Raw genomic sequence first — 22,449 nt, forward strand, 5'->3', positions numbered from 1 at the left:
TCCCGGACTCCTTTTTCTTTTTCTCCTTTGTTTTTTGTTTCCACCGTGGGAGGGTTTGTTTTATTGGATGCATATATTGACAGGTGGGCCGTTGTTTGGGGTGGTGGGAGGATGTGATTGTTGTTATTGTTAAGGGGATTGATTTTGTATTTGTTACCGTTTACTGTCCGTGGGTGGGGTGTAAATTGTGAAGGTGATGCACAATCAATGACCACTGAAGCGAGGTTGTAGTCCAACTGAAGGCTTTAATAAGCTAGATGTTTCCCCCAGCAGCTCAGGTACAGAATGAAGGCTGCTGGGGCGGCACGGGCTCTTATACCCCGCCTTTCAGGGCGGAGCTACCATACAGCTTGACCAATAGGAAACATACAATATCTACTAATGGTGTTCCAGCATTACCAGGTACCGTAATACCTCTACACAGACTACCACAGAAGGAAAATGTGAAAATGGAGAGTAAAAACATTTTTTTAACAAAACTTGCCAAGTCTCCTTTGGCAGCACCTTCCAAACCCACGGCCTCTACCACCTAGAAGGACAAGGGCAGCAGATGCATGGGAACACCACCGCCTGCAAGATCCCCTCTAAGCCACACACCATCTTAACTTGGAAATATATTGGCGTTCCTTCAATGTCACTGGGTCAAAGTCCTGGACCTCTCTAACAGCACTGTGGGCGTACCTACATCACAAGGACTGCAGCAGTTCAAGAAGGCAGCTCACCACCACCTTCTCAATGGCAACTCAGGATGGACAATAAATGCTGGCCTAGCCAGTAACACCCACATTATATGAAAAAAAAGTCACCTCAACCACTCCCTGTGGTAGAAAGTTCCACATGCTAACCAGACTCTGGGTAAAGTCATTTCCTCTGCATTCCTTATCGGGTTCATTAGTAGTTTTCTTATATTTATGTCCCTTTGTTTTGGATTTTGCCCAAAAGTGGAAACGTCTCGATGTCGACCTTATCAAAAACCCCTTCATAACTTTGAAAACCTTTACTGGGTCACTGCTCATAGAAAAGGCTCAACCATTTTGGCATTTTTTGACAACTAAAACCTCTCAGCACTGGATCGTCCTTGTGAAACTCTCTTTTAACCTTTGGCAGTGCCTCTCAGTGAGTGCAGGGGAGAGCAGACACAGCATAACAGGGCGTGCCATGTGTCGGGAGGATGATGTGCCTCGGCGCACTGGGACAGGCCCGTCACGAGCACTGAGCAGCTCTCTCCAACTGAGGGTTTCCCGACTCCAGGGGCTTCCCACATCATCGCCCGGGTGCTGACGCACCACGGCCTTGAGCAACAAGTGCGAAAGGTCATGGCAAATATTTGAAAAACAAGTTGCACGGGGAGCTCCCAGCTTCCAGAAGCATTTGACGCAGTTACCAAGGAAAATGCACAATTTTATTCCCAGGGGAAATTGCATCGATTTTCCCAACGTCAGCAAAACACTGAAACATCATGACAAATGTAATCAGCGACCAAAAATAAAGTTTCAGCTCCCAGTAGCTCCTGCCCAGCAAATACATTTCTGGTGTGAAGCCTGGGGCTATGTGAGGGGCATTAACCCTTCCAGGTCTGACGATGTGGCTCTGGGGATGATCCTTAAAAGGCGACTTGCAGATTGAAAATGTATTTGTTTGGATTATTGATCCAAATAAATACGAATCCAACTGATCCAATTTGCAGCAAATAACATTGGTGTTTGAAACCAACGGGAGCCAGGACTGACCCAGCCATAGAATCATGGAATTTACAGTGCAGAAAGAGGCCTTTTGGCCCATCGAGTCTGCACCGGCCCTTGGAAAGAGCACCCTGTTAAGCCCACGCCCTCACGCTATGCCCGTAACCCAGTAACCTCACCGAATCTTTTTGACACTGTGGGGCATTTAGCATGGCCAATCCACCTAACCTGCACATCTTTGAACTATGTCAGGAGACCAGAGCAGACACAGGGAAGAAAGTGCAAACTCCACACAGACAGTACCCGAGGACGGAATTTGACCCGGGACCCTGGAGCTGTGGGACAGCAGTGCTAACCACTGTGCCACCCGTCACCTGGTGGCCTGCGAAAGACACAGACAACAGTGGCTGGGGTTACTGAGGGACATCCCTGAAGGTGTGTCAGATTTTCGTTTGGCCTGAACTTCCCTACCTCTATTTTGTCTTCCTTGAGATGCTCAAGTCCCACCTCTCTGAGCATCAGTTCTAAAGATGAACAATAACTGCTGCCCTTGCCAGCAACTGCCCACAACCCAAAACCAAGCGAGAAAATAAATCCTGACGTAGCTGGGTGTCAGATTTCTGGCCATCGCTCCTGCAGAGAACTAAAAAGACTTTCATTTCAATAGCTCTTTCTTTTACGGCCGTTATCTGTCTCAAAATACTTTGCAGTCACAGAAGTGCTTTAGAAAGGTTGTCACTGTCGGACTGTAGGAAAGATGCTATATAAATGCGGGTTGTTATTACAAACTACAGAGAGAGACTCCAAATACTCTTAATTCACATCTGATCATTAATGAAGCCACTTTCTTCAACCATTGGTTTCAGCCTGTGTAACTACTTCCCAGTTCAGGAGCTGGGGAAGACCAGGAGAACACTCAGAGACACTGGCAGATTGAAGTTGAGAATCAGCATCCCAGTCCTGTGCTGCAGCGTCTGTGAGCTCATTCTGACGCTGAATTTTAATTTGGCTATCAATCACACTTCAGAGTCCCATCCATCCCCCCGCCACCACCACCCCCCCCGGTGGAAACAAGAAAGCAACAGCGTTGACACCAATTCTTCCCGAGACCCGAGCAGCGCAGATGCCACTCACCCCTGTGCTCGCCGACCAACATTAGCTCCCAGCCTGGCAACGCTCCCATATTAAAATTCTCATTCCTGCTTCCCAAATCCCTTAAAAACCAAAAGAGAAAATGCTGGAAAATCTCAGCAGGTCTGGTAGCATCTGTAAGGAGAGAAAAGAGCGAACGTTTCGAGTCCAGGTGACCCTTTGTTTCCCCCCCCACCCAGATCCATCTAGCTTGTTTCTTCCTGTTCATCTTTGACATACTTTTATTTGTTGTGCGTTCAAGTCCCACTCAAGAAAGAGACTTGGTGCATAAAATACAGGGAGGCACTCCCAGTGCAGTACTATGGGAGTGCTACAGTACCCTGGAGGTGTCAACCTTTGGATTAGACGAACTCAGAGAATGTAAAAGATCCCTTGGCGCGATTCAAAAAAAAGCAGGGGAATTTTCCCTCGTGTCCCGGCAAATATTTATGACTCATTAAGAGTCTAAAAATGGATGAGCAGGATATTATCACATAGCTGACAGTGGGAGCTCGCTGAACGCGGATTCACACTTCCTCAAGGACAGCAGTGACTACACTGCAAAAGTATTTCATTGGTTGCAAAAGAAGAGCTTGGAGGTGACCTGAGAAGGTGCTTTGGGAAGTGAATGTCTTTCCTTTTTGCAGGAGAGCACTGCTTCGGTCACAGGCTGCTGGGGACCAGGCAGCTAGCGACTGCTTTAGCATCTGGACCACATTTTTAAAGCGTCGCCCTCTCACAGCAGCTGTGGTTACAATAAGGTCTGGAGCAAGCGAGGCCCTTTACCAACTGAGCAGATCAGTGTGCTGATATCAGCAAAGATCTTCAGCCTGTTTTCCCTAAACGGTATTAGAACTGGCTTTGGCGTGGCTTTGAAGGAAAGAACTTGCAGCGTGCCCCATGTAATCAAGAGCGATTCTTATGATTCTATGATTCGAACAGCAGGTCAGATGCTGGGGATCCTCTGGTGAGTAACTCACCTCCTGACTCCCCAAAGCCTGTCCATCATCTACAAAGCACAAGTCAGGAGTGTGATGGGGATATTTTCTGCTTGCCTGGATGAGTGCAGCTCCAACAACACTCAAGAAGATACCTGGGAGCCTCACCACCTGGAGGTTCCCCTACAAGTCACTCACCAGCCTGACGTGTAAATATATCGCCGTTCCTTCACTGTCGCTGGGGCAAAATCCTGGAACTCCCTCCCTAACAGCAGTGTGTGTGCACCTACACCACAGGGTCTGCCGCGATGCAAGAAGGTATCTTCCCCTCACTTCCTCAAGGACATTTAGGGATGGGCCTTGCTAGTGATGCCCACATCACAGGAAAGAATAAGAAACAATTCCGGAGTGATTAACTTTTGACAGAGCGCTGAGCCCAACCTTTTCTTGTGCTCCAGGCTATTTATGCATAAGCGACTGCCCGGCTGTTATTACGCAGCTGTTTGTGGGAGCTTGCTGTGCGCAAATCAACTCTAGTGTTTTCTAAAATTCACCAGTGACTCCATTCCAAAACAATTGGCTGTCAAGAGCTTTAGAATGTTCTGTGGCTGCGAAAGGCGCGAGAGAAATGCAAGTCTTTCATTCTTTCATTCATCAGCCCTCATGTCCTCCAGGTTGTGTGTGTTAATAAGTACTGAACAGCGGATCAAGCTATCAGAGCGCGGCCTCCCAGGTTTTGGGAAGAGCTGGGAGGAAGAAATGGGAGAAAGGCTGGGGCCAGTTTCGCACAGTGGGCTAAACGGCTGGCTTGTAATGCAGAACAAGGCCTGCAGCGGGTTCAATTCCCGTACTGACCTCCCCGAACAGGTGCCGGACTAGGGGCTTTTCACAGTAACTTCATTGAAGCCTACTTGTGACAATCAGTGCTTATTATTATTATTACCAATGCAGTAAGTAGTGAGGAAACTGGAACATGTTGCTCCGGAGGGTGGTGGAAGCAGAGCCAATCAATGATCTCAAAAGGAAACTGCATCGAGGAAAATGAAACCACAGGACCTCAGGAGATAGAGCAGGGGAATGGGACTGACTGGATTGCTCGGCAGAGGGCCAGCATGGTCTCAATGGGCCGAACTGCCTGCTCCCGTGTCATAATGACTCGATGGCGAGTTTTTCCAGTCGCGCCCGCCACAGGAATCGTCGTGGGCGGGACGGAATATTTGACAGGCCAGCAAAAGGTCCATTGATTTGGGGCGGGAGTTCCCGGACGGGAATGCGTACGGCCGGATGGGAAAGTCTCACCTTGTGACTCAGGCTACAATTTGTCAATCAGGTTTACTCACTCATGGAATGCGAGCATCGCTCGCAAGGCCAACATTTATTGCCGATCCCGAATTGGATCCGGGAAGGTGTTGATGAACCATCTTCTTGAACTGCTGCAGTTCTTAATCGTAGAGTCATATGGCGGGATAGTCCGTGTAATCCCCGCGTGTTCCACAGTGGAGTCAGCCACATGGCTGTGGCTCGGGATTCATGTATAAGCCAAATCAGGTGAGCGTGACATATTTCCTTGCGGAAAGGACATTAGTGAGTCAGATGTGGTTTTATGACAGCGTGATACAGACATGCTCACGAATACTGATAGTGGCTTGTTTTATTCCAGAACAACTTTGTATTTAATTAGCTGCATTTAAACTCCCCCAGCTGCCAAGGTGAGATTAGTGCTCACACACATGTCTCTGGAATATTGGTCCAGGATTTTACTAGTCCAGTAACATACGGCGCTACCACATACCCCTATAAACAATGCTGCAATTAAGTAGCAGCATCCAGTCAGTGCAGGAGATTTAATTAATTTGTACTATTTAATTTGCAGCTTTTCAAATAACGAAGCAATAAAAGATGGCAAATTGGACTAACTCTCCTAACCCGGAGCCTCCTCCAGTACCTATACCAATGTAGACAAAATTGAATTTGCCCCCAGAGACATTTCCACTGTTCATTTGCACAAGTCGCAGATGGTACAATACATTGTTCTGACTGGGTGCAGAGGTGGGAACTTTCCCCCAGAGCCAACTCCTGGGACTGTCCCCTGGCCACAAGAAAGCCCAACTCCAAGTCGTCTCTTACAAAAACTCTGAGGGCAGCACTCTCACCTTCCCTCAGTGAGCTTACTCACAGCTCACATGACTTGAGCAGATGCACCACTTGGTACTCCAGTGCCAGCGCTGAGGGAGTGCTGCACTGCTGGAAGTGCCGTCTTTCAGATGAGATGTGGTGCTGCACTGCTTAGGTGAACGTGACAGAACCCAAAATGCTTGTCATGGCCCTCCCCGGTGTTCGGTCCAATATTTGCCCCTGAACCGACATCATTAGAATTAAGGGCAACACGGTAGCACAAGTGGATAGCACTGTGGCTTCACAGTGCCAGGGTCCCAGGTTCGATTCCCAACTGGGTGACTGTCTGTGTGGAGTCTGCACGTTCTCCCCGTGTGTGCGTGGGTTTCCTCCGGGTGCTCCGGTTTCCTCCCACAGTCCAAAGACGTGCAGTTTAGGTGGATTGGCCATGATAAATTGCCCTTAGTGACCAAAAAGGCTAGGAGGGGTTATTGGGTTACGGGGATAGGGTGGGTGTGAGGGCTTAAGTGGGTTGGTGCAGACTCGATGGGCCGAATGGCCTCCTTCTGCACTGTATGTTCTATGTTCTAATTAGAATCACTACTGTGGAGAAGGAGGCCATTCAGCCCATCGAGTCTGCACCGACGCCCCCCCCAAGAACACCCTTCTCATGTTTACCCCATCCTATCCACGTAACTTAACTTGTACATCCCTGGACACTAAGGGGCAATTTAGCATGGCCAATCCACCTCACCTGCACACACTCGGACTGTGGGAGGAAACCGGAGCACCCGGAGGAAGCCCACGCAGACACGGGGAGAATGTGCAAACTCCACACAGTCACCCAAGGCCGGAAATGAACCCTGGTCCCTGACGATGTGAGGCAGCAGTACTAACCACTGTGCTACCATGCCACTATTAACTGGGCACTATCCAAGTGTGGTTTGTGGGATCTCGCTGTGTAAAAATGACTTTATCGATGTGACTACAGTAATACTCTTTGGAAGTACTCATAAGTTGTTAAAGGCACCATATAAGACTTTCTTCCTTTGTCTGACTTCAGGCTCACTCTATTCTCACATGTAACATCAGGAAAGAAAAGGAATTTTTTGCTAGTCTCCATAGTTATGAGCAGTGGATAGTAGGGGGCGGGGGGGGGGGGGGGGGGGGGGTGCATGCTTGAGATGTGATCATTTATACATTCCAAGTAGCCAAGGCTGACTCAAGGAAGCAGACTAAGGTAGCTGCCAAGGCAGACGTTTTTTTTAAAAAAGCCACGATCGGATGGATCTCTCCCTCCATCACACGATGATCAGAAACTGAGGTAGCCAATGAGAGGAAACGTTGCGTCGAAAATGAGAGTGAAAAACCAATAGACAAAAGTAGGCGGCTATTCTAATCACAGAGGACCAGTTGGTCATCCCAACTCCGTCATCTTCTACTTGCTACAGCTTGTAAATAGAATCTAAGAATACCAGAAATAGGAGCATGTGAGCAGGAGTGTGCCACTCGGCCCCTCCCTCGAGCCTGGTCCGTAATTCAATAAGACCATGGCCGATCTGTTTGTAACCTCAACTCCACGTTCCTGCCCACCACCAACAACCTCCCTTGTCTTTCATGAATTGGTTAAGTTTAATTAACTGAATTTAAACTCCACAGTTGCTGAGGCGAGATTTGAGCTCACGCGTGTCTCTGGAATATTCGTCCAGGAACATACGATGCTACCACGTACCCCAATAAACAATGCTGCAATTAACGAGCAGCATACAGCCGGTACTGGAGATTTAAATAATTTATTATATTTGATTTGCAGCTTTTCAAATCACAAAGCAATAAAAGATGACAAATTTGACTAACTCTCCTAACCCTGTGGGAGGAAAGCGGAGCACCTGGAGGAAACCCACGCAGACACGGGGAGAACATGCAAACTCCACACAGACAGTCACCCAAGGCCAGAATTGAACCCTGGTCCCTGGCGATGTGAGGCAGCAGTACTAACCACAGTTAGTGCACAATGTAGACTAGAGATTGAATCTGCCCCCATAGACACTTCCATTGTTCACTACAAACTCGCAGACGGTACAATACGTTGTACTGACTGGGTGCAGAGGTGGGAACTTTCCCCCAGAGCCAACACCTGGGACTTATGAAATTATCATGGGACTGTCCCCAGCTCAGAAATATTCAAAGGCTGCTCCCACGGCCTTTTGAGGAAGAGCGTTCCAAGGCGTCTGAGAGAAACAATTCCATCTCTGTCTTCAATGGGCGTGCCTTTACCTTTAAACAGTGGCTCCTGATTCTAGAAGGAGGGGTAGGCCATTCGGCCAATCAAGCCTGCTGCACCATTCCATACGATCAAAGCTGATCTGATTGTGGCCTTGACTCCACTTTCCTGGCTCTACCCCCATAACCAACAAACTCTTTGTAGATCAAAAATCTGCCTTACTCTGCCTTGGGCGTATTCAATGACCCAGCCTGCCGTGCTCGCTGTGGAAGAGAATTCCAAAGATGATCGATCCTCTGAGAGAAGAAATTCCTTCTCATCTCTGTCTTAAATAGCAGCCCACTATTGTGCCCTCTAGTTCTAGATTCCCCCAAGGGGCCATGGGGGTGGGGCGGGGGGGAAAGAACCTCCTTTCAACATGTACCCTGTCCATAGCCCTCAGAATGTTTTTTACGTCAATAATATACAACTGTATAACCACGCAAATAACAACAGGGAGGCAGGGGTGTAGTGATATTGTCACTGGACTAGTAATCCGGAGACACAGAGTAACGCTCTGTGGAGCCTGGTTCAAATCCCACCATGACAGATGGTGAAAATTGAACTCAATAAAATTTATGAAATTATCATGGATTGTTGTGTTGGGGAAAGCATCCTCTGGTCACCTGGGACAGTGGCGACTTTACTCTATTTGAAACCCATCTGGGGAAGGCAATCTGCCACCGGTTTCTGGTCTGGCCTACATGTGACTCCAGATCCACATCATTGTGGTTGGCCACAGGACCACGTTTCACTTGTTTTTCAGTTTTGCTTCCACTGAGTGCTGACCTTTGTTCTGCTATTAACATATTCTGCTATTTTAGCTTAATGCCCCTATTGGGCGGGTGGCACGGTATCAGTGGTCAGCACTGTTGCTTCACAGCGCCAGGGTCCCGGGTTCGATTCCCGGCTTGGGTCACTGTCTGTGCGGAGTCAGCACGCTCTCCCCGTGTCTGCGTGGGTTTCCTCCGGGTGCTCCGGTTTCCTCCACAAGTCCCGAAAGACGTGCTTGTTAGGTGAATTGGACATTCTGAATTCTCCCTCAGTGTACCCGAACAGGCGCCGGAATGTGGCGACTAGGGGATTTTCACAGTCACTTCATTACAAACTGAGGGAGAATTCAGAATGTCCAGCCTACTTGTGACAATGAATATTATTATTATTAACACCTTTTTGTAATCCTTTATGCCGCCATTAAAACCCCCTTTGTCTTGTGGTCCATGTGAATCTCTCCTTAGCTCTGATCTACTCCGAAGCATATTCTGTCGCACCCACACAACCCGTCCCTCTCCAACTATATTAATCATTGCATTTCTGTTCCTCTTCAGCTCTGTTGAAGAGCCATACGGGCTCAAAACGTTAACTGTTTCCCCCTCCACAGATGCTGCCAGACCTGCTGAGTTTATCCAGCATTTTCTGTTTTTACTTATGGTTTGACCCTGAACAAGCCCTCTGAAATGATGGGCAATAAATGTTGGCCTGCCCAGCAACACCCATGTCCCATGAATGGACAAAAGAAAAAATGGAAAAGCAAAGGAGATGAAGGAGAGGGTGGATGTTTTGCCATTGATGCAAGGCAATAGCAGATCACCGAAAGCAAGAGTTACACGGCGTCTTTTTTTCTTAGTGTATGGATAGCAAAGAGTGAAACAAAAGGTCATCAGGAGTGTAGCCATCTGGGATGGCCACTTCCCGATTTCAAAATGGACACTTTGCAAAGGTTGCAGGGAAAATGGACAATGCTGAGAAAACAAGCAGGTTCAGAGCTTGTCTGTATATTGGAGCCGCAGCTCCCAGACAAGACCAAAACTGTAGGCCCATTAGCATACTAATGGCCCATCTCCGGGAACAAAAGAGTAACATTTGAGTAACCAATACTAAGGCAGACACCCCGGCGCCAGAGGAGACCGAAACAAAGCAGGCCAACGGCCACCTCGGACACGCCCAGCCATCAGGGCACCCACCCCTTTATTGGATGAAATCGATAGGAATGATCGAGAAACGGCCCAATTGATTGGGGCCAAGTTCAAGGCCCGCCCAAAAGCGCGCGAAGCCCCTTTAGGTATAAGAAGGAGCCCCCAAGAGAGAATCGTTCTCTTGGACCCGGCTCTCACCAAGGAGAGACCCGTCCACCAGCTGTACCAGAAACAAGTAAGTCCAAGGTCAACGCACGCTACCAGACAGACGACCTTAGCTGTTATCCCGTACCAGTTCCACCCCAGCAGCCTCAGAACCGAACAACGGCCATTGTTCCTCTGACTTGAGTGGGCGCCCAAAGCTAAGTATAGGTTTTAGCAGTAGTGATAGTTTAGTCTGTAGTATTTGTGCATGAGTATATTTAACTGTGTGTGTGTGTAAATAAATAAGCATTGACTTTGAACTAACTAACCGGTGTACCGAGTCTTTGATCAGTATTCGGTTTTGAACCTTGTGGCGGTATCGAAAGATACCTGATGACTCCAGAGCAAACGTAATTATAATTAAGGAAGGCAACCATATTGACCGCCATATTCAGAGCCAAATAAATATCGCAACATTTAGCAACAGGAGACACAGACCTGGAGTTTGAAAGCCTTCGGCGTGTGGGAGAAAAGGGCCATACAGGTGAGGTAAGTCGTTAGGTTTCAAAGTCCAAAGAGTTGGACAGGTTGTGTTAATTACAAACTAACAGAATCTCATCAAGGTTGCACCTCCTTGATAAAATACACAAAGTCCTCCTGAACCTCCTTACCTGCCAAGGAGCAAATTTCCTCATCAGCTGTTAAAACTACCCGGCGTAAACTTGCCTGTGGTGTGTGAATTCCCTCCTTATATATTTCCTGTATAAAGTGAGACTACAGGATATCATATTTCCAATTGCTCTGTTGTTTTCTTTTAATCTAAATTTGGAAACTCTAAAAATAATCAAATATTCAGTCAATAACCAGACTCTTTGAAAGTCTCGAATTCCTTACGTCCTGGCCAATTGTCTTCAGATTTAGTTTCTGTGATTGGGACTACATTCCCAGCCTTGCTGATAAGATGGGCAGCTACGCATGGACTCGCAATGCAGCCGTTCCAAGTCAATTCATGCACTTTTGAGGAACAGTGGGAGGGTCACAAACTACTAAACATGCCTCCGGCAAGAAGCTCAAACTGAAGACATCTGTACATTACTTTCCTCTGTTATGGGCCAGGGTTTACAAACCTCCAAAGTATATCATGGAGTTCACCGGACCTCCAACTGTTTATTGATTTTGGTTACGATGAGCTCAAGGGGCTGCTTTTCAGGTGTTATTCCACAGAGGTCTTCAGCACTTTTAATCAAAAAGAAAGCTTATTCTACAAATTTAGTTAACATTTTTATAAACACACACAGCAAGCATCAACTACCAGCATAAATACCCCACACAGCTACAGTACTCTACGTATCACCCTTAATAAATTCCCCCTTAAGCTGTTCCAATTTAATAACAAGATCGCATTAACCAGAAAACCCCTTTCAAAGGTGTGGCCCAGCACTCAAAGACCATGGGCTGGATTCTCCCCTACCCGGCAGGGCGGGCCGTACCGGCGCCGAGGTGTGGCCTGAACCACTCCGGTGTCAGGCCGCCCGGAAGGTGCGGAATCCTCTGAACCTTCAGGGGCTAGGCCGGAACTGGCGGGGTTGGCGCCGCGCCAGCCAGCGTGGAAGGGCCTCCACCAGCCGGCGCGAGTTGCTGCATGCGCGGGAGCGCCAGCGTGTGCTGGCGTCATCCCAGCGCATGCACAGGGGGGGTTCTTCTCCACGCCGGCCATGGAGGAGGTTCACAGCAGCCGGCGCGGAGGCAAAGAGTGCCCCCACGGCACAGGCCCGCTCACGGATCGGTGGGCCCCGATCGCGGCCAGGCCACTGTGTGGGCACCCCCCGGGGCCAGATCCCCCCGCGCCCCTCCGAGGACTCTGCAGGTCGCCTGTGGCGCCAGGTCTCGCCGGTACGGACCTGGTTTGATTTACGCTGGCGGGACCGGCCAAAAACGGGCGGCCGCTCGACCCATCGCGGGTCGGGGAATCGCCGGGGGGGGGGGGGGGGGGGGGGCCGCTGCCAGCAGCCACCGGCCGGCACCCCGCGATTCTCGCCCCCGCCGAAACCCCGGCGCCAGAGAATTCGACAGCCGGCGTTGGGGCGAGATTCACGCCATCCCCCCCCCGGCGATTCTGCAGCCCGGCGGGGAGTCGGAGAATCCTGCCCTTGGGTTGGAAACAGCCGGTTCAAATTCATTCCAGAAAACAACTATTTCTTTTCAAGTTATCAAGCAGTCTGCAAACAGCTTTTAAAATGCAGATAGAGTTAAAAAAAAACTTATTTTTCAACATGTGCTGTACAAACCAGTTCAAACCCAAAGCGAAAATAAAACTCAGAGCCACAGCCCAGTTCCACCCATACATTGCCATCACTGAAGCCATGTGATAAGACAACAACATTTCTTAAAGGGACACTGCCATGACACCTCCTTTGATTTCTCATTGCAGAACACGTTGGAGCAAACAAGAAATGAAAGGTGTGATTTTCGGTGCCGGTTCCTTTGTGCTGGGTGCATAGCGAGAGAGGCCCAAAATGGGTTTTCTGCTGGGTGCCGAGCCGCACGCGATGCACCCAACTTGCGACGCCCAGTGCTCGTTTAAGCATACACGGGCCATTAGAGGTCACATTCCCCCGGTAATCACCGGCCGCACCGGCCAGGTCTCACGCCGGCGCCGATTAGTACTGGTCTCCACAAACGGAGACCAGGCATGATAGCCACCCCGGGGGTCTCAAGAGGCAGTGCCCTGGCAGTGCCAACCTGCCCCGACAGTGCCAACCTGGCCAGGGTGCCACAGGCCGTGCCCGGGTGCCTGGTTAGCATTGCCAAGGAGCAGGGCCTGAGAGGGGTCATGCCCATGAAAGGAGGGTGGAAAAGGGGGTATTGTGGTGGGAGATGGGGTTTATGGAATAAGGTTTATTGTCACATGTATCGAGTTACAGTGAAAAGTATTGTTCTGCGTACAGTCCAGACAGATCGTTGCATGCAGGAAAAAACATGGGACATACGATAAGTACACAATGTAAATACTTAGACACAGACATCGGATGAAACATAGAGAGTGTGGTAGAGAAGATGCGAAGAGGGATCAGTTCAGTCCATAAGAGGGTCATTCAGGAGTCTTGTAACAACGGGGGAGAAACTGTTTTTGAACATGTTGGTGCGTGCGTCTTCACAGACTTTTGTATCTCCTGCCCAATGGAAGAAGCTGGAAGAGATAATAACCCGGGTGGGAGGGGTCTTTGATTATGCTGCCTGCTTTGCCAAGTTAGTGGGAGGTATAGACAGCGTCAGTGGATGGGAGGCGGGTTCGCGTGATGGACTGGGCTGTGTTCATGACTCTGTTGTTTCTTAAGGTCTTGGGCTGAACAGTTGCCAGACCAGGCTGTGATGCAGCCAGATAGGAAGGGGGCTGAAAGGGGAAATCTCAGCAACCCCATAGCAGGCTATGCTCACTTGGGAGGGGGGGGGGGGGGGGGGCGGGGGCAGGGGGCCAGATTGATTAATACTGGTCTGGATCATACTTAAACACCCAACAGGAAACACATTGCCAAACCTGCCCAAAATGACAGTCATTTTTGGGGAGAATCGCGCCCGAAGATACTGTGCGGGATTCTCCCATCGGGCGGCTAAGTGTCGACACCGGCGTAAAAACAGGAGTGTTTTACTCCGGCGTCGGCGCCCATTCCGGGACCCCATTCTCCGGCCCACAGGGGACTAGCACGGCGCAAGAGCAGCCCACGCCGCTCCAGCTGCCGATCCCGGCGTGAACCCGGTGCCGCGGGGTCCGCGCATGCGCAGGTGGGCCTGCGCTGACTAGCGCATGCGCAGTGGCCTTCTTCCCTCCACCGGCCCCGACGCCAAATGGCACAGGGCTACTGGAGCTGGCACGGAGGAAAGGAGGCCCCTAGCCAGAGAGGCCGGCCCGCCGATCAGTGAGCCCCGAACGCGGGCCAGGGCACTACGGAGCCCCCCCCCCCTCCCCCGGGGTCGCCCCGCACTCCCTTCCACCCCACCCCACCCCGCACAGGCCGCCCCCGGACCCTTCAACGCCGAGATCCCGCCGGCTCGGAGGATGTTAGAACGGCGCCGGCAAGACTCGGATTTCTTGTGACGGCCGCTCGGCCCATCTGAGCCGGAGAATCGGCGCGCCGGCCCGGGTCGGAGAATCAGTGCATACCCTGACCTACACCACGCTGCAGCGAATTCCGTCCCGGCGTCGTGGCGCGATTCGCGCGGCGCAGCCCCAATTCTCCGACCCAGCGGGAATTCGGAGAATTCCGCCCACTATTTGTAATTTGTGAATTCCAGATCCTTGACAATCACAAAACATAATGAGATTTCCATCTATCAACTGACAATGTTCCTCCACCGATTTAAGTGTCTCAATGGGTAGACCTTGCTGCCTCGAAAGTCATGAAGATTGTGGGCACAAATTCTGGCCTGACACTGCAGTGCAGGAGTGCTGCACTGTCAGAGGTGCCACCTTTTGGCTGTGACATTAAACTTAGACCCTGTCCGTTTTTGATAAAAATAGGTGCCAATAAACCATGTTCTCAAGAGGAGGGGGTGGGGTTTGCAAGGGGGGGGGGGGGGCTTGCAGGGAGATAGCTCTCTCCAGTGACCTGGCCCCAATCTTTATCCCTCAATCATCAAGACAGAGGGCGGGAGTCTCCGACCCCCCCCGCCGGGTTGCAGAATCCTCAGGGGGCGGCGTGACTCCCGACCCACCGCTCCGACGGCTGCCGGATTCTCCGGCGCCGGTTTTTGGGCGGGGTCGGGGATCACGCCACGCCGGTTGGGGGGCCGTTGGCAGCGGCTCCCCCGGCAATTCTCTGGGCCCCGATGGGCCGAGCGGCTGCCCTTTTCTGGCCAGTCCCACCGGCGTGGATTGGACATGGTCCCACACGGCGAGACCTGGAAGGTAAGTTGGCTGGTGCGGTCCTCGGTGGGGCGCGGGGGATCCGACCCTAGGGCGGGGGGCCCCCCATGGTGACCTGGCCCTTGATTGGGGCCCACCAATCTGCGGGCGGGCCTGTGCCGTGGGGGCACTCCTTCCTTCCGCACCAACCCCTGTAGGGCTCCGCCATGGCCGGCGCGGACAAGACACCCCCCTGTGCATGCGCCAGAAAATGTTGGCTGGTCTGCGCTTGTGCTGAACCACGCCGGCGGTTCTGCGCATGCGCTAACTTGCGCAGTCCCTTCGGCGCCGGCTGGCGTGGCGCCAACCTCTCCGGCACCGGCCTAGCCCCCGGAAATACGGAGAATTCCGCAACTTCCAGTCGGCCCGATGCCGGAGTGGTTTGTGCCGATTTTTACGCCGGCATCGTGCCATCACGCTGATTCGGGAGAATCCCGCCGAGAATATCTGTTCACGATCACATTGCTGTTTCTGGGATCTTGCTGTGCTCCTGCATTTCCTACTTTACAACAGTGAGTGGCCTTCAAAAGTACTTCTTTAGCTGTAACGTGCTATCTGATGTCTGGAGGCCAATGATAAGCACTGTATGAATGAAACTTCTTTCATTCGGCTACATTCGTTTCTCATGCTCCCATAACCTTCAACGCGAGTTATTATTATCAAAGTATGACTCAATGGCGCAGCCTCTGGTAGCTTGCTCAAGTGGTCAGTTAACAAGTGAGAGTTATATCGGAGAGTGTCTCCAGGTCTCGTTATCCAGCTCGATTCTGCCTTCAACCCCTATCCACAAAAGTGGGGGTGGGTGAAAACCCCAAAACTACTCATTGCTCCACAAGTGCACTCATCAATCCAGTCAGCGGGGATATCAATGACTAATGAGATCTACTAAAGAGTTATTGGCGTGGAAATAGAAATGTGTATGGATAACTACGTTCAACATAGTTAAAGCTCAAAGCTTTTGACTGAACGTTCCTGTGAGACAATCACAACATAGAATTATGTTTAACACAATGGAAGTTTCCCAAGCTGCTTCACTGGAGCTTTATAAAGTGAGATGCTCAGACACCCAAGTCAATTATAGGGAAATTTGGCCAAAAACCTGGTCAAGAGCGTCATAACGCGGAAAAGGGGAAGTGAGTTATAGAGAGTTCCAGAGAAAATTATTCTGAATAACCATATTATACCAGAGAAAGGAAGCAATATAAAAAATAAGGATAGGTAAAGTTGTTGCTGTTTATTTACGAACCTCTGACTTAAGCTTTTGATGGTTTCTGAAGGGGATCGTCTGCATTTATATAGCACCTTTAAACTGGTAAAACAACAAGGTGCTGAACAGCGAGGTCATTTCATAGCAAGCCATATAAGGAGATATTAGAGCTGGTGACTAATAGCTTTTGAGGAGCATCTTAAAGCGTGAGCGGGAGGTCGAGAGGCAGAGGGACTTGGGATGGGAATTCCAGAGCTTGGGCCCCGGTAGCTGAAGGTATGGCCGCCAATGGTCAAATTATTCAAATCTGGGATTCTCGAGGGACCAGAATTAAAGGAGTGTCGCTACCTCGGAGGATTTGGGGGCTGGAGAAGGTGACAGAGGCAGGGAGGGGGGTAAGGCCTTGGGAGGCGTTTAAAAGCAAGGAGGAGAAATTCACGATCAAAGGCGTTGACTGACCATGAGCCAGTGGGCCAGAGAGCGCAAGGGGGTAATAGGCGAACCGTGGATGTAAGGACACAGGCAGCAGAGTTTGAGACAAAACTTAGAAGTTAGCAAAGGGGATTTTTTTAAAAAACTTACAAACTGCTATTGCTCAGTCTTGCTGTCTCTTTCTCAAATGGGATGGGGGCGATTTGAATAAGATTTCTGTCCTATCCTTTAAGTTACATCTTGCCAAATGCACAATTTCAGTCCAGATGAGCCACTTTTCAAGTCAACACGAAGCACTGAGAAGGAGACAGATGCACTCACCCCAACCTTGCAAGGTGGGGGTTTTATCTGTCAAAAGCTATCGCCAGGAACACGTGGGTAGACAGGGATCTCCCTCCCCGTCCAGCCACCCTGACCACTGGATTGCCAGGAAGATGTTTACGCAGTTGAATTACAAGCACGCAAGAGCGTGGTAGCCGGAAACAAAATCTGTACAATGTGGTCTTAGGAGATAAGTGACCTCATCTACAGCTCGACCCAGCTTAGCATCGGACCGAAAAAAATAACCTCATCTCATTGACAAAATATGACATCTGCTGACTGGATATTGCGATGCTTGCAGGAGTTTTCTGGAAGAGGAATCCCCCCCCACCCCGTCAGGTCTCTCATTGTCGACGAACCTTACCTCCCACCTGACACCGTGTCCCCTCAGCCCCTTCTCTCTTCAGAGGCACATCCAGCTTCCGCTTCAATCCATTCACAGAGCCGTCTGCAAGTCCTACCCTGCCTGATAACTCATTCCTCGAGTCGGTGCTACGTAATGACAAAGAATGCAGCCGATTTCCAGTCTCGGCCTTCCTGCTTTCTTCCTACAAGTGCCCCAGTGGTATTTGAAGCCTCTGACATAGTGAACAATCTGTCTCGATCAGCTCTGCCAGTCTCCTCCGAGAGTCTGAAAAACAGCGTTGCGGCCAAGGCAAATCAGCTCCCTTCCAAAGCAAGCAGCTAAAACAGTGGGAGCTTTTCCTCGTAACATAAACTCCTTACTTCGGCTCCCCTGGTCATTTGCCCCCTCTGTCGCTCCACAGGGACGGGTTTCCATCCTATGATTGGACGATCAGAAGTGCACACAGTCCTCCCAATCACAGACCGAGCAACCCACGTGCAACAATGCATGATGCCAATTATCCAGTCGCTTTAAATTTGGCCTCTTCCACTTGCCATTATTTGTCTTCAGAATGGAATAGTTTCAGGATGCCAAATGCATCACAGAATGAGAAGTCATACAATCATACATCACAGAAGGTCTCTGAACCCACCGTGTGGTGCCAACTCTTTGAAAGCGCGAGCCAATTGTCCCAATTTCTTCTCCCTAATTCAGCCAGGTCATTCCCTTCACAAGTGTTCCCTTTCGAGAGCCAGCACTGAATCTGTTGCCACCGCCCTTTCAAGCTGCATTCCGAATCGTAACCTCCACCAGACTGATTCCTGGGATGGCGGGACTGGCGGAGGAGGAGAGATGGATTACATTCGCTGGAGTTCAGAAGAATGAGGGTGGGGGCTGAAATCTCATAGAAAATAGAAAATTCTAAACAGGACGGGACAGGGTAGGTTCAGGAAGGATGTTTCTCAATGGTGGGTGAGTCCAGAAAGAGGGGGTCACAGTTTGAGGAGCCGGAGTAAACCTTTTAGGATTGAGATCAGGAGAACGGTTTTCATCCAGAGACTGGTGACCCAGTGGCTCTCATTACCACAGACCACAACATGGTGGGTGGGATTCTCTCAGCCCAGGGCCGGGCCGGAGAATCCCCGTGACCGGGACATGCCGTCCCGACGCCGTCCCGCGTTTCTCCGCTCATTGGCGCTGGCGTGTTTGGCGCGGCGCCGGTCGCGGGCCGCTCTACATGGTCAGCCCGCCGATTCTCGGCCCGGGGTGGCTCGGCCGCAGTTAAAACAGAGTCCCACCGGCGCCGTCCACACCTGCTCTCGGCCGACGGGAACCCTGCGTGCAAGGGTCGGGTGGTGGCCTATGGGAGAGGAGGGGGGCTCCGACCCCGGGGGGGGGGCGCCTCCGATGCAGCCTGGCCCGCGATCGGGGCCCACCGATCGGCGGGCCGGCCTCTCTGTCCCCTGGCCTCTTTTCCTACATGCCGGCCCATGTAGTCCTGCGCCATGTTGCGTCGGAGACGGCGCATTGAAGGAGGCCACCGCGCATGTGCGCGTTGGCGCCGACGCCACTGCACATGCGCGGATCCCATGGCGCACAGTTCGTGCCGGGATCGGCAGCTGGAGCGGCGTGAACCGCTCCAGTGCCGTGCTGGCCTTACTCCTGGCAGCGGCAAGTTCCCACCGTCGTAAAACGCGACGGCGTTTACGACGGCGTGGACACTCTGCCGCGGGATTGGAGAATCCAGCCCGTCATGGTTTCAAGAAGCAGTTAGATCGAGCACTTGGGGCTAAAGGGATCAAAGGATATGGGGGGAAAGTGGGAAGAGATTATTGAGTTAGATGATCAGCCATCATCATACTGAACGGCGGAGCAGGGTCGATAGGCCAAATGACCTCCTCCTGCTCCTATTTCCTACGAAACAACTCACTCCAGAGCCAAAGGGCGCGATCTACCGACCACGTTGCGCCTGAAAGTCAGCACACCGCGGCACTACGTGCTGGGTAGCTGCCGGGAGACCCCCTCTCCCTGGATCTACTCGGCTGGCTAGGCCTTGCATCATCTAACCTGATCTCGCGAGACGTCACATCGTGAATCCCGCCCACTGTGGGCGGGGTCACTTTTTGGCAAATTCCATATTAGAGCGAGATATCAAAGTGTTTTTACAATCATAGAATCATAGAATTTAGAGTGCAGAAGGAGGCCATTCGGCCCATCGAGTCTGCACCGGCCCTTACAAAGAGCTGAATTGGATTAACTTATAATATGTTTCCACAGTGAATGCATGAACCAATAGAACTGTTATTCTTTCATAACATTGTGTTGCAAATTTAGTGAAAGCACAAACGCTTGGCCAGGAAACCCAACAAAGCCACATGATTTGTAAAGGAGGGATAATAGAGGATAAAAGTAGGCCGCCTCCTTCTTCTATTTTCTCTGTTTCTATGTAACTCTTCTCTGCAACAGGGTTTTCGCAAGACCGCATCTAAAATGCTGTGCACGGTTTTGGTCTCCTTATTTAAAGGAGGGATGTATTTCAATTGGAAGCTGTTCAGAGAAGGCTTACTATGTTCATTCCTAGAATGTAGGGATTGTTTTTTGTGGAAAGATTGATTGAGTTAGGCCTCCTTCCTTCTTGGTGTTTGAGGTGATCGTATTGAAAATGTATGGGGCGGTATTCTACCCCCCAAGGGGGGGTGGAAGAATCGCCAGGGCACCATGCCGCCCCGACACCCGCGCGCGATTCTCCCCCCCCCCCCCCCCCCCCCCCCGAAACCAGCGATGTGCGAATCGCACCGGGCCACTCGGAGGATCGCCGCAAACGGCGAGCGGTGATTCTCCGGCCCGGATGGGCCCAGCGGCCGGCGAAAAATATGACAGTCCCGCCGGTGCCGTTCACCCCTGGCCGCTGCCGGCGGGAACTCTGCAGGAACGCTGGGGGGGTGGCCTGTGGGGGGGGGGGGGGGGCAAGGGGGGCTCCTTCACCGGGGGCGAGGCCTCCGATGGGATCTGGCCCGCGATCGGAGCCCACCGATCGGCGGTCCGGCCTCCCCCCCCCCCCCCCCCCCCCCCCGGGCCTACCTCCTTCCGCAGCCGTCCCCAGAACACCGGCGCCATGTTGGTGAGGGGCCGGCGCGCGTAAGAAGTTCCCCGCGCATACGCAGGATGGCGCGGCCCAACTGCGCATGCGCAGGAATGAGCTGCCCCAACTGTGCATGCGCGGGTTGGCGCGGCATCCATTTGGCGCCGCGTAAGGGGGCCGGAGTGGCGTGAACCGCTCCAGCACCGTACTGGGCCCTATGGGGGCCAGGATGGGTCATGCTCGGGCCCCGTTCGTGCTGCCGTGAAACGCAACTTAGTCCCGAGAACGGAGAATCCCGCCGAAGGTTCTAAGAGATGCATGGAAGGGTGGGGACTGAGAGGATGTGTCCCTCATGGGGGAATCTAGTACCAAGGGGCACAGGTTCAGGATTCACTCACAGAGAGAACTGTGGACTTGAAGTTGTTGAATAGATTCAAGGTTGAGCTGGATGGATTTTTGAACGACGGGGGAATCAAGGGTTAGGGAGGACAGATAGGACAGAGGAGTTGAGGCTATGATCAGATCTTATTGGATGGGGAGCAAGTTTATTGGGCTCTCGGGCCCGGTTCTGCTCCAGTTTCTTGTGTTGTGGTCCACAGTTGGCACCTTGGGCGTGCACACTGTCAAAGGCCTTCAATTTAAGGTTAAAAAAAAGAAATGTACATGAATCAGCAGGTAACTCCCGACAAGGCTGAGACCAAGTTCACCAGTTCTGAGAACTTTCCCTACTGGGGGAGATGCGACCATCAATTCACACGAGACGATTAGCAGAAGTGACCATGGTTTTAATAAGCTAGATCTGTGCCTGCCTGGGACTGCTACTGTACTGAGTGCCGCCTACAGGCTGCAGGTTTATACACCACCCCCGAGGGGGAGGAGCCACAGGCGGAGCACACCGGGGCATCAACATAATACAGTACAATAGTGGTGAATTGCAGTAGCAATACGTTCACCACAGGGGGAATACCAGCAGGAATCTTGAATGGAACACTGTGCAGCCTGGGGGCAAATAAGGTGATATTCTTGAGGGAAGCAAATGAGAAAGAAAACGACCCGCTTATGAACCAATTGAGTGCAAATTTGTATTTGAGTAAATGACACATACACAGAAGACAGGGGCAGGAGGAGGCCTTTCGGCCCTTCGAGCCTGCTCCGCCGTTCACCACGATCATGGCTGATCATCCAACTCAATAGCCTAATCCTGCTTTCTCCCCATAGCCTTTGATCCCACTCTCCCCAAGTGCTATATCCAGCCGCCTTTCGAATATATTCAATGTTTGTGCATCAACTACTTCCTTTGGTAATGAATTCCACAGGCTCACCACTCTTTGTGTGAAAAGCTGTTGCTTCACAGCTCCAGGGACCCAGGTTCGATTCCCAGCTTGGGTCACTGTCTGTGCGGAGTCTGCACGTTCTCCCCGTGTCTGCGTGGGTTTCCTCCGGGTGCTCCGGTTTCCTCCCACAAAGTCCCGAAAGACGTGCTGTTAGGTAATTTGGACGTTCTGAATTCTCCCTCAGTGTACCCGAAGTCAGCCATCCCAAAACTCGTCGACCCGGAACGGAAGCATCACGAGGGATTGCCTGATGAGAAGATGTAGGTCTTTGGACATAGAGACGTAAATCCCAGGCATAGTGGTGATGACTGAATAAGTCCCCCGTCAATCACGACTGGAATTGACCTCCTGCACAGAATTTGTACGGTATAACAATTACCCACCCGTTGCACTTTGCTGCGGTTAGATGTTGCTGTTCCATTTTGGTCATGAGTTCGGCAAATTGAAACCAAACATTTACTTCCTCGGTATTATTGGCTCAAACGGTGGTGTCAATATTCACTCCCTTCCTCATCTAGCATTTCCCGCAATTCCAATGTTGTAAATACTTCACATCCGTATGGGAGGATATACGTCTGATGAAGAAAGAGGGAATAACCACCATTCTGACAACAAGCTCCCAGTTGAACTGGTCT

The 22,449-nt window shown here is 51.2% G+C and overlaps 1 protein-coding gene across 8 annotated transcripts in view; it reads right to left on the reverse strand.

Moving 5' to 3' along the window:
• hivep2a (HIVEP zinc finger 2a) overlaps positions 1-22,449 on the reverse strand; it is a 342,236-nt gene that overhangs the window by 145,396 nt on the left and 174,391 nt on the right. For 2 of the 8 annotated variants that reach the window (XM_072513964.1, XM_072513941.1), the window contains exon 1: positions 17,417-17,758. The exons of the other annotated variants lie outside the window; for them this stretch is intronic. The gene's annotated coding sequence lies outside the window, so the exon portion shown is untranslated. Of the gene's footprint in view, positions 1-17,416; positions 17,759-22,449 lie in introns of those variants that run through there. 8 annotated transcript variants of the gene reach the window in all.

Source organism: Scyliorhinus torazame, chromosome 1 (assembly GCF_047496885.1).
Source record: "Scyliorhinus torazame isolate Kashiwa2021f chromosome 1, sScyTor2.1, whole genome shotgun sequence".
Taxonomy (NCBI): Eukaryota; Metazoa; Chordata; class Chondrichthyes; order Carcharhiniformes; family Scyliorhinidae; genus Scyliorhinus; species Scyliorhinus torazame.